The sequence below is a fragment of the Sorex araneus genome, chromosome X, assembly GCF_027595985.1.
Source record: "Sorex araneus isolate mSorAra2 chromosome X, mSorAra2.pri, whole genome shotgun sequence".
Classification (NCBI taxonomy): domain Eukaryota; kingdom Metazoa; phylum Chordata; class Mammalia; order Eulipotyphla; family Soricidae; genus Sorex; species Sorex araneus.
The window spans coordinates 131918686-131932082 of NC_073313.1; the positions used below are offsets into that span (position 1 = coordinate 131918686).

A 13397-nucleotide genomic window follows, 5' to 3' on the forward strand; every position below is an offset into this window, starting at 1 on the left:
TTTTGAATTTTGGATCACACCCAGCGATGCTCAGGGGTTACTCCTGGCTCTACACTCAGGAATTACTCCTGACGATGCTCGAGCAACCATATGGGATGCTAAGAATCTAACCCAGGTCGGCTGCATGCAAGGCCAATGCCCTACCGGCTGTGCTATCACTCCAGCCCCAGCAAATTATAATTCTTTAACACATGAAGAAGATATTTATTTACCTTTCCTTGAATAATTATATTATTTTACAATTTGAACCCATTAGTGTTTAAATTAGATGGATAATTTCTCCTTTTCCTATAACCTAGTGTAGCACTAAATGTTTTGAGAACATGGAGAACATACACTGTGAAAGTCCTAGCACAGTACTCCTCCCCTCACAGGCTGTAGTCAGCAAACTTAGTATAGAACAATATAGTGAATGTTTTAGGCTCTGAAAGCTATAGTCTTTCTGGCAACTCTTTAGCTCTGCAATTGTAGCCCCAAACAGCCATAGATAGTATGCACAGCAATGAACATGATTGCTCTGTTAGAAATTTGTTTATTTTAATTTTGTATTTTAACAGTTCATGACAAATTATTCTTAGATTGTTTTCAATAACCCAAAATGGAAAAAGTCATTGTTAATCACAGGTCACCAAAAAAGCAAACAAGTTGCCCAGATTTGACTGGTGTCACACTTTATTTGCACATTTATTTTCTCACTTAGATGAAGACATTTTTATGACTGCATTCTTATACATGTTGTGTTTCTTTGTTGGATAGACTGACACAGGTATCCAATATATACTTGAAAGATCTAGTCGAAGTATCAATTTCAATAGCACACTGATAGAAAGCCAGAAAGATATACGAGGTGTTTATTGTTCATATTATCTTTATGAATGGTGTGTTGCAATAGATCACTGTATCACTGTCATCACTGTCATCCCGTTGTTCATCAATTTGCTTGAGCAGGCACCAGTAACGTCTCCATTGTGAGACTTTTACTGCCTTTGGCATATTAAATACGCCATGGGTAGCTTGCCAAGCTCTGCTTTGCGGGTGGGATACTCTCGGTAGCTTGCTGGGCTCTCTGAGAGGGATGGAGGAATCTAACCTGGGTCGGCGTTAGATTGCAAGGCAAATGCCCTACCTACTGTTCTATTGCTCCAGTCAGTTGAAATAGATAATTTTTTAAAACTGAAGATCATCCCTCTCTCTCCAGTCGGTTGCAATAGATAATTTTTTAAAACTGAAGATCATCCTTCTCTCTCCAGTCGGTTGCAATAGATAATTTTTTAAAACTGAAGATCATCCCTCTCTCTCCAAACATCCAGTCAAATTATCTTGAGGATTCTGCTTCCTTAACTTCAGAATTCATCCTCTCCCATCCCTGCCCCATTTTTATATCATTACCTAATATGGGTTCACACCTCTTCATTTTGTTAACTACTGTGTTCATCTCTTCATTAAATCCTCATATCAGAAATCACTAAATCCGGAAACTGACTCCTTACTTTTTCCTCACTTCAGTTAAAGCTCTCGACGAATAGACTGAGCAGTAACCTGACTGATTTATTTAAGTGTTTCTCTTCCCTCCATTGGATATATTTTACAATATCCCAGAAATCATTTGCATAATATAAAGACAAAATGGTAGTCTTACTGTCCTGTTAAAAACTGCTGTCAAGGGCTGAAGAGCTAGTACAAGGGTTCAGATGTTTGCCTTGCACACACCCAACTCTTGTTCAATTCCCAGAACCACAAATGGGCTGCTAAGTACCACCAAGAGTGAGGTGAGCACAGAGCCAGAATTAATCCCCTGAGCACTGCCAGGTATGGTTGCAGAAATAAAGAAAACTATTTTTTTTAATTGCCGTTCTCACTAGAAGTCAGGAATTACCTCAGATAAAGGACAGAAGACTTGTGGGGAGTCCCAGCTGAATAATAGTATGGTAAGTCGTCCAAATATATTTCTTTTAGAAATTTAGTCATTTAGTCATTATTTACGTGAGAAATACCTGAACACTATGCAGATAAACTTATAAGAGTTGCTGTGCTATTTTTAATCTCTGTTGTGTCTATGTGCATGGTTTGTTTTGGTTTTTTGCCATAGTCTGCTATGCTCAGGGATTACTCCTGGCTTTACAGTCAGGGGGCACTTCTACTGGGGCTTAAGGAACCCCACAAAACTTCAGGGTGTGAAAAGTGGGTTGGCCACCTGCAAGGCAAGCACCCTACTTGTTCTAAAATCTCTTCAGCCCAGGTGCCATAAACTCTTTGTGATTTGTAGCTTGCTCATTTCATCCTTTCTATTTCTCCACTGATAATTTTGACCAATTCTTACTATTTTACTGTGGTCCATGTAGAAAGTACACATAGTTGACTCTTCCTCAAATACTTTTGGTGTCAGTTTATTGTCAGCTATGTTTCCTTTATATTCAGATATGCCATGGAAACTTTCAGCTTTATTTCTCTAAGTTTAACCTGACCATCTAAGAAACTAATCTATAATAAATTAAAATATTCTGGGTCCTATGCAGTAATGGTTTTCTACCTGGTACAGGTCTGCAGACATAAAAGAGTTGAAGTCACTGATCAAAATAACCATATCATTGTACATTATTGACACTCACATTTGTATTTTGTTTAGAAGTACATGAACACTAACTAGTACTACTTGAATTGGTGACTTGAAAATGAGTCATAACTTATTTGTTAATAATATGTGCATATAGTAGGTGTGTTGTGCATAAATAAAATTTCTTGGTAGCCAAAAAAAAGTGGAGGGGGAAGTAAATCATCCTAGCATGCAATAAGCAAACTGTACTTAATATGCCATTACCAGCTCTTTCATTTTGTGAGCTGTAATTTAGTTTTAGCGTAATTTAAAGTTATCTAAATAAAATAATATGAAGCAAATATTAAATTAATGCTGGTAATTGTTTTTTGTTTGTTTTTTAATTGTATAAGAAACATTACCCTAAGGTACTTAATACCATTGTTTATGATTAACTGACAATAAAACTAACTTAAATCAACTTTGGGAATACAATTTTTCCGCTATAATAACTATGGGGCCAGAGAGATAGTACAGGAGATAGAAATGCTTGCTTTTCATGCTATCAACTCTGATTTGATCCCCAGAAATACTGTATAGTCCCTCAAGCTCTGCTGGCGTCACTGATGAGCACAGAACCAAGAATTGACCATAAAATCCATTGAGTCTATTGGGCCTGCTGGGTCACTGGGTGTAAGCACCACAAAAACCCAAATTAGATAATTATTAAAATAACCCTTAACAAGAAAAATCTAAAAGTATACATAAAGGTGTATAAGTACTAGTTTTAAAATATCAGCACTTTCTAAGGAGAACATCCAATTCCAGACTCAATATATGAAATAAAATATGATGATATTGAATTATACTCTTTTCTTAGCAAGAAAACACCAAATTGATGCGAAGGACAAAATGGTGAAATAGTGAGGGATCATATAGGAATTTTCAATCATCACAGCAGTATCTAAGCAAAAAAATGAATTAAATACAGAATTCTCTATGGGGTCCTACTAAAAAAGATTCAAGACATCATTTACAGAAGATGCCTGCTGTGTATGAAGGAGCCTGTATTAGAAGCTAAACATAATGGCTCCTCTCAGGGAGAGGCAGGAGAAGAGCAGAGAATAGCAATCCAGGAAGGATTTCTAAATTGATATGATTCTTGTAAAAGAATCTTGCCGTGGGAAAATAAGGGACCAAACAAAAAGACAGCCACCACAAAAACTGCAATTTGACTCTTACAACAGAGAGTTGGGAGGAAAGAGATACAGTAGGAAAGGAGCATGAACTTAGAGTTCTTAGAATTTAAAATGACCCATCAGTTACCCCTTTCAAGTTGTCAAGGGTCCATAATCTCTAATTCTACTTTAAAAAAGAAATGGCCACGGATAAATTCTTCCATTTTTAAAGTGAAGGTAGAAATGGCCAAGGAAAAATTCTTCCATTTTTAGAGTAAAGGTAGAGCAATGGGAACTGAATAACATTCACATATCCCAAGCTAAGCAAAGCTGTCTTCTCCCAGTACATATAAAACTGAGAGAAGGAAGCCTAAATGAAATCCTAGATGAAATGCTTTTAGGGTTTTAAAATAATACAGAGCCAACATGTCTCTATCTCATTGCTTGCTGTGCCTGTATTCAGTCCATTTATGAATGTTTGGAATCAGATGGAACCAGCCCCGGTTAAACTTAGTGCCAGAGACCTTGACAAACATGGAAATTCTAGACGACAGGGTTCTCTTTTTGGACCAGCTCAAGTCTTGCAAGATAGGTGCTGACAGGTTCTGGTAAATATAATCACCCTGGTGTATACACTAAGATCAAAAGGCAGTTTGGTCTTACTATTGCTCTTGAACATTTGTGACCGCAACCCCCCTTTGCTTCCTGAAGCTGAATACTGACACGAGCCATTGTCAAGGACCAGCAACTATGAATTTTGGGATAAATCTCATGTCTGCCAATAAACTCAGGGGACCTGGGAGGCAGAGGGGAATTAAGAGCTAGGCACAAAGTAACACATAACATCAGTGGAGGGTGCTAGACACTTTGATGGTGGTAAGGTATAGTAAACCTACATAGAAACCAAAAACATTAGCACTACTAAAACATGATACCTAATCTACAATAAGAATTTTTTAAAGAAAGCAAAGTGAACAATGAAAAATTTTATAAACACCCAGCTTCCATATAAAAAGTAGTAAATTGACTTATTTTAATAATTTTACTGAACATCAGTGATCTGAATTAACTAATCAGAAGACACAGAATGACCAGAGGTAGGAAAAACAAACACCAAACACCTGCAGATTACAAGCACCTGCCATTCATTTTTTTTTACTTCTGTTTTTTGCTTTTAGGGTCACATCCGGCGATGCAAGGGGGTTACTCCTGGCTCTGTGCTCAGGAAATACTCCTGGCGGTGCTCAAGGGACCATATGGGATGCTGGGAATCGAACCCGGGTCAGCCGCGTACAAGGCAAACGCCCTACCCGCTGTGCTATCGCTCCAGCCCCAAAACCTGTCATTCATGATAAATGTAGTTTCATGGTAAATGGTTTGAAAACTATAGTACAGGCAAAGAAATATGGTAACAAAAAACAGATGGGCATTAGCACGGGGTTAAAAAGAAAGAACACTTAACACTCATTGACATATATAAAACAAAAGAAGGAACGTCACAACACACAGTAACTACTAACACATTTAAAGAAAGATAATGGAAAAAAAACAGTAGAAGACTTTAGTATGCACCTCTCTCATTGGATAAATTAACCAGACAAAAATTCAATAAGGTGTGCAAGAGAGATAGTATAGAGCATTGATTTGACTTACATGCAGCCAAATATGGGTTAGATCCCTGTCACCAAATATAGTTCCCTGAGCCACCACCACCACCACCCCTCAACTGATACCTGAGCACATAGCCAGGGAGTAACCCAGGAGTACAGTGGGGTATACCCTCAAAACAAAGAAAAATAAAGAAAAAACTCGGTAAGAAAATACGACCATTATAAGAGGAAATGAAAGACCTGGGCTTAACAGATATAAACAAGGTTACTATTGCAGAAAAACTGACAATACATTCTTGTTCACATGGGACACTATCGAGGATACACTAAGACACAAAACAAACGTCCATAAAGTCATGAAGATAGAATTCATATCAGCTTTTCGTATCACACTTCTGTGAAACTGTAAATCAACACTAAAATGACAGGGTAAGCAAACAGTTTGAGACTAAACAACAACTACTAAAAAAGTAAATTAGTGATTCAAGTAAGTGATGAAGTAGTTAATTGTTCACTGTTTACAAATGAAAATAATTTACATTATGAACATCAAAGATTTCACCAGGAAACTCAGAAGCAATAAGCAAATAGTGTAAAGTCCCAGAGGACCAAATAAACTTACAAATATCTTTTGCATTCCTATGGTAAACAGTGAACTGGAAAAGAGAGAAGTTTTAAACAAAGTTCCTTAGGCTGGGTAGATGGCACAAAGGACTGGAGCACATACTTTGCATGCTGGAACCCCAGATTTGATCCCTCACACCCTGATTGCTTCTGAGAATGATCCCTGAGCATCAAAATAGAAATAGGCCCTGAATACAACTGGGTATGTTCCAAAAAGTGGAAAAAATGAATTTTAAAAATGTGAAAGACACACACCCAAAAAACGAAGAAAATATAGCAGAATCCTCCGTGACATTCATTCTAGAGGCATATTTAATGATTCATTGACAATGGCCAAGTAAATTGAAGCAAATTAAATTGAATTACCTCAAATCAAGAAGCTTTTGCACTGCAAAAGAAATTGTGATTTAAATAAAAAAACAACCCACAAAGTGGGAGAAAATATTTGTCCACTGCCTACTTGACAATTGGATGTCCAAGAAAAGAAAGCACTAGTAAAATAACCAAAAAAAACCCTATCCCTCATCCTTCCTCAAAGAAGACATAAAGCTAACCAGTAGTTACATGGAAAAGTTATCTGCATCACTGATCATCATGAAAATGCAAGTCAAAACAACAATGAGATATCACCTCATTCTAGTGAGACGAACACATCAAAAAGAATGCCAACAACCAGTGTTGGTTGAGGGAAAAGGATCCTTCACCCACTGCTAGTGGGAACGCAGATTGGTTCAACCCTTTTGGAAAAAAAATTGAATACTTCAAAAACATAAGAATGAGCTTCCATATGACCAAACAATCCCACTTCTATTTGGTCTATTCTATTCTGTGGTGTCTCTATTCAAAAAGAAATTTGCACTCCTGTGTCCACCGTAGCATTTTTCACAATAGCCAAAATTCAGAAACAGCCAAGTGTCCAGAAACAGTTGACTGGATAAAGAATCTGTAGTAAATATACACAGTGGACTACTACTTGGCTACAAGAAAAAATGAAATCATGCAATTTGTCACTATTTGCCACAATTTACCCAATGGAACTGGGTAAAATACTGAGGGTAAAACATGGAGTAAATTCTACCAGAAGAAAATAGGCAGATACAAAATGATCTCTCTCACTTGTGGAATATAAATTAGCATAGTAAGGGAATATCAGAGTAACAAAATAAAAGGGCCTTGTCTATGCAATGGAACTCACCATGGTAGTGAAATTTATGGGAAGGATAGAGGAGAGTGTTGAGTTGGGGAGTTTCTAAGGAAGTATTCAGGTGCAAAGATTGAGGTAAACAGACATATTAGTGGGGTATACACTGTCAAACTGTTGTTCCCATTGTTTATCGATTTGCTCGAGCGGGCACCAGTAACGTCTCCATTGTGAGACTTGTTGTTACTGTTTTTGGCATATTGAATACATCACGGGTAGCTTGCCAGGCTCTGCCATGCGGGCAGGATACTCTCCTGAAAGAGACAGAAGAATCTAACCCAGGTTGGCCATGTGCAAGGCAAACGCCCTACCCACTTGGTGTTATATGCACAAAGCCCTACTATAGATGGTATTGCAAAATTATAAAGCACAAGTAACTAAAAAATACTGTAATTAAAGAAATTAAAAATTAAAACAGAAATAGGAAAAGACAGAATAAAAAATAGTTCAGGTTTACAAATTATAGGAATTGTCACTGTTAACAACTCAAATGATTTTGTAAATTATTCAATGTAATCTCTAAAAGAATTATTTGAATTCTTTAAGGACATAGAGCAACTGACATTAATATTTTTTATGGAGCAATAAAAATTGTTTGGCTGTGAAAGGACAACACAATCCTGAGAATAAAAAATATCAGAGACATTGCAGTCCCTAACTATATTTCAAAGTTACAATTCAGTATGGTAGCACTCTACCACTGTCATCCTGTTGTTCATAGATTTGCTCAATCGGGCACCAGTAACGTCTCCATTGTGAGACTTGTTACTGTTTTTGGCCTATCAAATACGCCATGGGTAGCTTGCCAGGATCTGCTGTGAGGGTGGGATACTCTGGGTAGCTTGCCGGGCTCTCCAAGTGGGATGGAAGAATCAAACCCGAGATGGCCATGTGCAAGGCAAATGCCCTAGCAGCTGTGCTATCACTTCAGTCCAGCTTTAAATCCAGTATGGTACTTTAATAAAAGCAGACTTTTCAGAACTCTGAATATCATTCAAAGTCCAAAAGTAACCTCTAATATAAAGTTAGACCTTAGTCCATAACATATATATTTCAAAACAATTTCTAATAGTGACTTCAGAGGTGTTTTCAGTGATTTTGCAATGAAAGCAAAAGCAAACAATTAGAACTTTATCACACTAAAAAGCTACTGCTCTGCAAAAGAACCTATGAATTAAATTATATTAAATTATAGTGCTCAGACAGTTATCACCAGTTCCCTCCAATCAGGTCTTCTGTATTATCACCAGAATTTGCTATTTATCACTATTTTTATTTTAGTTGGTCTAACAGATGACTCATTGTGATCTTAATTTGCATTTGCTGAGTAGCTAGTAATGTGAAACATTTTTTCATGTGCTTATTTTCTGTAGTCTTTCTGGTGAACTGTCTTAATTTTATTGTTTCTTATTGTTGAGTTACAGGGGGTAAAAATATATACATATGTTACAAATTATCACACATATGATCTTCAAATATTTTCTACCCTTCATTTCCTGGTCTTTTTACTTTATAATGTTCTTAGCATAGTGAATACTTTTAATTTTGATGAAGTTCAAATTATTATTTTGGGTTGTATATGTTGTGTTTCTGTGTATATTCTAGAATTCTAGAATTCTTGCTTAAAATCAGTCCAAAATCACATCTTCTATGTTTCCTAAATGTGTTATTATTTTTGTTTTTCATTTATAATCTATGACCCATCTTGTGTTAGCATTGGTACAAAGTAAGAGATTTGGGTTGTAGTTAGATGCATCCAGATGACCAAAGGTTTCAAAAACATTTGTTCGAAAGATTTTTATTTTTCTAAGGAGATTTTGTACCTTAGTGAAAAATAAATGAGTTGCTTTCATAAATTTGTGTGTCTCTATCCCTTTATAAATTTTAAAACTGGGTAGTGTGATTCTTCCAACTTTGCTTTTCTTTTACAAAATGCTAATTGCTAGTCCAGTTTCTTTGTCCTTGCATATGGATTTTAGTATCACCTTGCTCATACATATAATAAATTATGTTGGCATTTTAATAGATATGTGTGAATTTACAGTTATTTAAGGAAGTAAATAACTAGTAAGTAACTTAGTACATTGCTCTTTCTAATGCATATAAGAGGATGTGCCCATTTGTTTAGGTTTTCTTGCATTTATTTCACCAGTATTTAGTTTGTCTTGCTTTCAGATTCTACAATTCTACAATTCTACAGATTTTATTAGATTTATTCTTAAGTATTTTATTTAGGAGAGCTATTATGATTTTTGTATTATAATTGGATACTTTTACACAGTAAAGGTAAGTTGTATCAAAATGAAAGAACATCTGAACATCTGCCTTAATGTGAAAAGATATTTCCATATCATAAGTATGACAAGGGTGTTACTATCTAAAATATTCAAAAACTCATAAACATCTAAGACCAATGAATTATTTGATTAAAAATGAACAGAACAGTTGAATAGACACTTCCCAAAAATGATATATTGATATATAAGAGGTACATAACATGCATTCATTAGATCTTATTATTAAAGAATGCAAGTAATAATAATATATCACTTCACCCATGTTTAATGGCCATTTTTCAACAGTCAGGAAGTGACAGCAATTATTGGAGAGGAATGGGTAGTTCAGATATAACTATGAAGTCCAGTCAAATGTAATTTTCATTTGAGCATGGGTTTTGATTATTTTTATCATTATCTTCCCCTACTTAGAATAATAACAGGAATATATCAAAAGAATCAATAAATGATGGCTAGATGGCCGAATTGAATGGCATATGGGAAAGAAAAAGTAAATGACTTGTAAGTGGAAATGAGGTTCAGCCCACTGCCACAACCACTGCTGAAGTGATAGAAGAAGAATTAGAAGCAGCCCCCTTATCAACAGCCCCCAATGCCAGAGCAGGATGAGCCTGGAAATAAGGAAGATAAGAATCTAATCTAACCATCCAGCCTTCCAGGCCCAGCCCCCATGATCAGTGGAAAGCCTGGTAATCCCCAGTCAATCCTTCACAGAGTTCCTCCAGAATCAAGAGAACCAATAATTGCACCATTTCTGACTTCCCACCTGACCTCCCAACGGTTAAGAGGCCCAATTCAGTGGTAGGTGGTGCTTAGGTCCCAGGTGTGGCCCATTTGATTGTGGGTTTGTGTATGTGGGTCAGTGATGAGCCTTCTTTTTTCTTACCAGGTCATGGGTGTCTTTCTAGGCATGGCTTTCACAAAGAGCAGAGAAACCCTCGCAAGCTCAAAAGTTGATCTCTTGTCAAGAACACCTCCCAACCTAAGGATGGAACTCAAATCATGGAAGATGAATATGGCCACCTTGTCTGCCAACACTGCCATAAAGGGTCATTGTTGATATGATATGAGGACCTATGTGCCTTCCACCACCTAGGTGTCAATGGACCTCCTCTTTGAGACTACCTTCCCTGAAGGCTGGAAGGAGCCCTCTATGATCTGGGAGCCATATATTTCCCTGTGAACCTTTGATGGCTACTGTAAGGCTGTTTCACCCACCACTGTAAGTCAGTGACACCCACCTCTATCCAACGATTTGGGGTCCAGAATTGTGTTTTATCACTGGCACACTACTCTTCTGATACAGCCTCCAGAGACTTGCCATAGGGACTCCATTTTCCTTTTTTTAACTGCCTCTTGTATACAATTCCATATCACTGACTGCTAAACAGGAAATCCCATTTTTACTGTTCCTTGTGCATCTGTTCACTCAGCCCCAAGTCATGCTTTCAGTTTCTGAGAGTCCTGGAATAGTTTCCTACCATTACTCCTTCTAGCTGATGTTGAAGACCATGTTATGTGATACATCCTGTCCCCGGTGTTCTCAGTTTCTCTGTGAAACTCACCAGGTTGTTTCTCATGGGGCAAGTTTGGATGACTGGTACAGAAGGTCATGGAAGGTCACTTTTCCCCACTTTCGTATTTCATAGTTTTGGCAAAAGTAGCATGATTCCCTACCTCAGTGGTCTCTGATCAAAACGCTTTGTACATTGCCTTGTAACACTTCTTGGTGTCCATGGCATTTTTTGTGAGTTCCCTAAACTAGTGTAGTTTCTTGGCCAAAATGAATGAGATTTTCAGTGCCTCTAGACCTTCCCTACCTTCCAACATAGGAGAATTATGTAACTTTCCATAGGAATGCCCTCCTGTTCTCCTCCTCTTCTCTTATTGCTAGTGTATTGGGTTTGAGACAAGCCCATGAAATGTTGTCTAAAGTCTCTGAGGGTCCTCCCCTCTCTTCTCTCCAGCCCATTTCTGTTGGGGACGGGCGTAGGCACCCCCTGCCTCTGTCCCTGTAAAAAGGGACTGGGTGAGAAGGGGGCCTAGGCACTCCCTACCTTAGTTCCTGTAAATGGGAATGAGTATGGAGAAACCTGGCATGAGGGCGAGCCATCAGCTGACAGCCGACCTTGACAGGCAGCCGAAGGGCCACCATGTTCTGGCGGCCAGCCTGGAAAGGGGGTCGAAGGGCCTCCATGCGCTGGCAACCTGCCTCGAGAGAAAAGTTCAAGGGCCACCATGCTCTGGCAGCTGGACTCAGAGGAGGCTGAAGGGAGGATTGACTCACATCTGTCATGGCCATGCTCAAGGCCACATCTGCTTTCCCATGTTTCTCAAGGCTGAGAGAAGGAACCGAAAAACAAGTAATATTGGCAAAAATAAAGTTGCCTGCATCGCTTGATTAATAATGTTTATGCCACTTATGTAACCTGCTGATCGTTGCTAAAATAAGACTATATAAACCCGCTTGGATTTCAATAAACTTGCTGTATGCCGTATATTGCATGCAGTCCTCCCTAGCCCACTCAACTCTCATTCCCTCTCTCTGGCCAAGGTTCAAGTTGGCCGCGCGGGCCGTGGCACATTTTAGTTTGACTATATCATTTTGAGGCCATCAGATTTTGTGCAAATTCTCTGAATATCTACAGGGCCTAACTTTGGTGAAACTTGAACAGTATTGTCACCCTCTCCAATCTTCTACCCCTGCATTCTTGTCACTGATTACTTACTGTGGAAACAATAACAAGTAGGTTCCATTTTTAACCCTCTCCAAGCTTCTACCCTTGCATACTTGTCACTGATTTCTTCCTGTGGAAACAATAATTATTAGGTTCAGTTTTGAACTAGTTGAGAAAAAGGGTCAGGAATTGTATGGGCAAGAGAAAGATGAGAGCTATTGTAGAACTAAGGATGATTATTTTTTCCTTTTTAACATCTTATATTAGTAACAAATGTACTAGAAACAAAAAAGGACATTTATTCCACCTCTTAAATCATTGGGTCAGTGATTTTGGGGAAGAAAATAGCTGACACTAGACAGAACTTTAGGGATAATTTTGTCATCATTTGATATCTAGAGTTCCTAGAGCAACAAGTTGAAAGAAGTGCTCAAAAGAAATTTTGAGGATATAGAGTTTTTCTGGTGATAAACTGTGAGTTCTAGTGCACACTAGAGAAAAATGAATGAGGTTATGTGAGATGGGAAATAATCACAAAATATTAATACATAGTTCTATGCAGCTTAGACTAGATAGATTTGGTATTTCTGAATTTCTTTACGTGAATGGAATAACATAAATCAAAGCCAAAATTAGATAATCATAAGGATCTCAAAGCAAATAACTAGGTAGTCAGTATTGGGGATCTGGGGATACATCAAGAGGTATGGGGATACTTCAAGGAGTGAATGCTGCTATGAAGTCAAATCTTCACTCATGTAATGAAAGTGTGGGAAAGTAGAGAAAGGGGAGTTGGCTTCACCTTGAGTCCTGGAGAACAAGCATCTCTGGTTACCTTTTGATTCTTTTGTATCATAGTGTCCTCCTTTGAATACAATAGGGATTAAACATTTTCAAAAGAGATAACTCCTGAATATTCTCTTTATGCTTCAGCCATCTTTGAGTTATTTGCAATTTTCACAATCTATTAAGTCCTCTTGAATTCCTTTCCCTGCTAGTCTCTCTTCTTAGAATATACCCACTATATACACCCATTCATCTGTGGAGTTCACATTATTCTTCAATACTTGACTTAGGAAGTTTTTTCAACACAGCCTTCCACACATCTAACTACTAGTGCAGCAATAAAATCTGGGGCAAGGTTATAAGTAGCAAACAAAACTTGGATTGTGTTAGAAAAGTTTAAGGTGATAAAGGCAAGAATTAACAATGCCTACAAAATGTGAATGTCTGAGAATAAGAAAAAATCTGAATGGGAGAATGTGTATTATGGTAG

General features: G+C 37.6%; 1 pseudogene; it reads left to right on the top strand.

The window, feature by feature from the left end:
• The window catches only part of LOC129399780 (proline-rich protein 3-like), a 12478-nt pseudogene extending 1916 nt beyond the window's left edge, over positions 1-10562 (top strand).
• The last annotated feature ends 2835 nt before the right edge of the window (positions 10563-13397 follow it).